Genomic DNA, 5,166 nt, shown 5'->3' on the forward strand with positions numbered 1-5,166 from the left:
CTTCTGTTTGTTCTGACGCCGTCTTACGCTGACAGCCATGTGGGACTCACCAAATGTATGTGTTTCCTAGCGCTGCTATGACCACATACCATAGATGTGGTGCCTAAACAACAGAAACTTATTTACTAACAGTTCCAGAGACTGGATGACCAAGATCAAGGTGTTAGGAGGTTTGGTTTCCATTGAAGCCTCTTCCCTTAGTTTGTCGATGGCCGTCTTCTTGTTTCGTCCTCACACAGCCTCTTCTCTGTGTTCATGCATCCCTGGTGTCTCTCTGTGTGTCCAGATTTTCTCCTTATAATACAAATCAGATTGGACGAGGGCTCACCATAACAACTTTATTTTAGTTTCATTACTTTTTAAAGACCGTATCTGCAAATACAGTCACATTCTGAGGTATTTGGGGTTAGGACGTCAACATATGAATTTGGGGTGGGGCACACAATTCAGCCCATAACACCAGGCATATTGCATTTGCTCACTTGCTCTCTTTCCCACTAAAAACGAACCACTTGAAGGCAGGAGTCATGTCATACTTATCTTTGTGTTTCTTGTATCCATCATTTTCGATTAAAAATATTTATAGAACTGAACAAGCTAAAAAATGTAACTATGATGTTTTGTGACTTTGAAGAAGTTTTATCTGGTCCTGACATCCTTGGTTGGGAATGATAGGTGTCCAAGGGACTTATCTACAACTAAATTGCTCTTTAAAAATAAAGATTTTATTTATTTATTTGACAGAGAGAGCACGAGCAGGGGGTGGGGGCAGAGGAAGAAGCAGATTCCCCGCTGAGCAGGCAGCCCAGTGCAGGGCTCAATCCCAGGACCCCGAGATCATGACCTGAGCCAAAGGCAGACACTTAACCGACTGAGCCACCCAGGTGCCCCCTAAATTACTCTTATAAAGAAATTCCAGATCTAGCCATATATTCAGAGATAGGCAAGGGGTATAATTTTCTTTTTAAAATGAGTGGGGGTGGAAAATAACACAAGGAAAGAAATAATGAGAGAACATGAAAGGATAAGTATACATTGGGAGAAGCTGTCATTTAATATATGTTGGTTCCCATGTCAGATAAAATAAGCCATTGTCTATACTTTCAAAGGGCTCATAACTAACGTAGGAACAAATATGTTCAAATGCTTAGGAATCTGTAGGAATAAAATATGGACAGAATTGTATCAGTGGATAGGAGCTAGCAAGTGCCGCAGTATTAACAGAGACCAAATTCCATTGTGGTCTAAAAGAACGGCTGTGGGTTTTGGTGAGCAAAAGTTGTGACTGAATTGAGGACAGTAGCTTAGTGTTGGACTTTTAAGGATAAAGGGGGAAAAGCAGCACAATTTAAATGGTTGGTTCCAGAATTTGGAAATCAGGAATGGTGAAATTATCAGGAGGGAGTTGAGAAAGAAAAAACCAGCATGGTTTTCACAGCGCAAATCTTTTAATTATTTTATTGACTAACATATTGCCTTTTAAAAAATGTTCTTTCAACTCTGAACAATGAACTGTCATGAACATTTCAATCATAACATAAATTAAGTCTACCCAGCATAAGCTTAATATTTTCAAAGGATAAATAGCTAATTAGTCATAACAAAATGACTTATCCTACTGTCTAGCTGGCATGGGAGTTAAAGTTCTGAGATTTAGGTCATAAATCATGAGATGATGGGTTCCCCGCACCCCAAAAAAAGCAGGGAAGAAAAAGAAAATATAGAAAAACCCATAAGATGTTTTGATTTCAGTAATCTACTGCTCTAAGCTCATAGGAAAATTCCTGTTCGCTTAAAACATGACAATTGGCAAGTACTTTATGTCACTCTAGCCTATACACATTCCATGGCATTACTTAATTTTTTTTCTTATCTTTTTAGCTCTAGGTGTTATTTCCAGTTCTTCATGGTCAAATGACAGTTTATATTGTCTTCAACAGAAAAATCAGCCCACAGTTTACGTACACCTCTTGGAAAATACGTGTCTGTCCACTGATGTTGGCTCAGTTTCTTTCTTTTTTTCTTTCTTTCTTTTTTTTTTTTTTCTGAGCTGGCATGGTTTACACTTCTCTTATGCTTATCTTAGGAGATATATGTCCTAGCACAGAATGCAAATTAGAAATACAGAGCATTCTAAACTAGTTTCCACTTGACATTATTTAATAACAGATTATTATGATTGCTTTAAATAGTGTATGAGGTATTCCTTGGAACTCAGGTTTTACATTCATTTATCACAGTTTTTTCAGACTTTGTTATAGATGATAGTAATTAAGATTATTTTAAATGTTTTACTAAAGGTGTATTACAAAACAATTAAGAGATAATTAGATTCTAGGTGTTTACTATATGCTTTCATATAAGAAGTTGAAATCCCTTTCTTCTGCATGCTGTTCCTTGGAGGGTTGGAACTCAGAATCAAACCTTATTCTACCTCCCCTCTGATCCCTCCAACCCCATGCTCAACCCCATGTATTTTAGGGGGGGTCCAAGATGATCTTCCTTATTCCTGTGTCAGATAGCTTCTGGGTGGATTTGGCTACCACCATCAGGAGATTGGAGGTGAGAGAAGGGAGAGTCCAAGGCTCGCCCGTCTTTCCTTCCTTCTTGGCTTGCTTCCTTCCTTCCTTCTTTCCTTCTTTCCTCCTCTCTCCCTTCCTTCCTTCCTGTCCATCTGTCTTCTTTCCTCAGTATTATTTTTGTGTGTATGTATATGTTTTTAATTTTTGTAATTAAAGTATAGTTGACATACAATGTTATTGTCCAAGACATTTCTTCACCTCACTCTTTGCATCAAACAACATATCTACCTGTACCTGTGCTGTCCCTGCTTCCAGCTCCCACCTAATAGGCCCTCCTGGCTTCCTCCAGGTGAGCCAAGCTCTTTGGGTTCCAATAACCCCATCTATTCCCTTGGTCTCAGTCTATGTGTAGTGGGAGCTTCTGCTATTTCTAATCTCAGGGTTACCACATTTTCCTCTTGCTTGGAGTCCCAGGTCTATCTGTTAAACCAATGTCACTCCCATTTTAAATATTTGGAATGAGTATCTTTTTCTGGTTGGATCTTGACTGATTCATTCCATTTCTTTTTTCTTTATCTGATGATTGGTAAAATCACACTTACTCACACAATCTCGGTTAATATTATCATCATCATTGATACTGAAATATGTGTATTGCCATCTGCAGTGCACAGTGATCAGTGGAATGAGGGATAAGACTAGGCCCAAGTAGTGGAAATGATAAGATGGAAGGCAGAAATGTTGACATACATATTGGGGTTCTGAATTTGTAGATGGCTCAAAATATGGACCTTGTTGAATGAAGATACTAGTGAGGAGTATTGGAGCCTCTGATCTGACAAAACTTGGGGATAGAATTTCTTTATTCATTCACAGATAATTATAGGCTCTAACCAAATGGCAGGGTCTTTGCTAGGCACTAGGTTGAGGGAGCAGGCAAGACTAGGAACATACAAGATGCAGGGGGGACTGCATTCCTTCTAGAGGCTCTAGGAGAGAGTCTGTTCTTTGCCTTTTTCAGTTTCTGGAAACTGCCTGCATTCCTTGGCTTATAACTCCCTTCCATCTGCAACTCCAGAAATTGTATCACTTCAAGACCTTTGCTTCTCTGACTCTGACTTTCCCCCCTGACCTCTTTTACTTATAAGGACCCTTATGATTACAGAGGGCCCATCCGAATAATCCAGAATAATCTCTTCATCTCAAAATCCTTAATTTAATCACATCTGCAAAGTCTCTTGCTATGTAACGTGACATATACAGAGGTTTCAGGGATTAGGGTGTGGCCACCTTTGGGGACCATTATTCTGCTTACCACACCCTTGCCATACCCCCTGAAGCATTGGGATGGTTACAATCAGACTTTGCAAAGGAGATGCTAAAAACAATAGGTAAACCCAGCTGGGTGCCACGTGCCTTTCCTTCCCTCCCTTCTCCTCTCTTCTCTCCCACCCCCTCCCTTTCAGCAGTTCTGCTTCCTGGTAAACTCTGCACAGAGTCCAGAAAAAGACTGCCTTGTTGTCACCTCCTCTGTTCAGGCCTTGGCCTTTAGGAGCCTGCTCCCTTCCTCTCCTGGGTCTTCCTCTCCTTCAGTTTTGAAGCTGGTGGCATGGTGGCTGCCCCGCCGGGATCTCTGAGAAATGTGGCAGAGTAGCCGGTCAGCAACTACCCGGATTTGCAGGCTGAGCTGTGCAGCAGGGGCTCCACACTCAACCTCGTCACATTCACCACGCGAGGGGGCAGCATTCAGTTCTACAAGCTAACGAGTATCCACAGGCAGTTTTCCTGGAAGTAGGTGTGCATCAATGTCAGGGAAGAGCTGCCACCAACAATATATCAGCAACATCCATAATCCTGGTTTTTTCGAAACAGAGTGAGAATTGACCAATATCAAGGAGCGATGCTGTGGGAATCCAAAGAGCTGTGTGGGTTTAACGTCTCCTATTCACATGCTGCTCATGTCTTAATGAAAGCAAAGAGCATGGGTTTGATACTGTTTCCAAAAAGGCATGACCTTGGAATCTGATTGTGATGAACAGCTACTTATTATCCGAGCATTTAATCAGCTGGTAAACTCTATTCAGTGAGATTGCAAGGGCCAGCTAATGGTCAGGGGCCTAAATATGTAAAAAAAATCTTATCAATCCACCCCAATCTGTGGGTTTTGAAGAAGCAGAAAGAGGTGACCAACTCAAGCTCTGGAACTAATGGAGGATAATATTAAAGAAGATGGCATAGTCGCACTTCATTATTATTAATCTTAACAGTGTAACTATAGTTGTTTGGTCCAATCAAGGTGAAGAAACAACAATTTCATATCTTACCTTTATTGGTAGTGCAGTCCAAACAACAAATATGAACGACTTTAAACCAGTAGTTGGCAAAAAAGGAGAAAGCCACAAAAGACAGCAGAAGACCACACTGCGATCAGGTTTATAGCTCCTGGGTAATTGCTTGATTCTCCTCAGAGACTGTCAATATTCTGTTCATTGCTATTGCCAATAAGTCATTGCTTTTGTTCGGATGGTATCACGAGTGTTTTTATTGTAATCTTGATACATGCAGTGGTAAATAAAAAGTCACTCATTTTGCCAAACTAAAAAAAAAAAGCAAGAGCTAAACCCCCAACTTTAAGATAAACTGG

General features: G+C 40.5%; 1 pseudogene; it reads left to right on the forward strand.

The window, feature by feature from the left end:
• Positions 1 to 2,493: 2,493 nt before the first annotated feature.
• On the forward strand, positions 2,494 to 4,961 carry LOC123785416 (thioredoxin-like protein 1 pseudogene; annotated as a pseudogene).
• Positions 4,962 to 5,166: the final 205 nt, after the last annotated feature.

This window comes from Ursus americanus, chromosome 15 (assembly GCF_024610735.1).
Source record: "Ursus americanus isolate L20-20 chromosome 15, mUrsAme1.1.p, whole genome shotgun sequence".
Lineage (NCBI taxonomy): Eukaryota > Metazoa > Chordata > Mammalia > Carnivora > Ursidae > Ursus > Ursus americanus.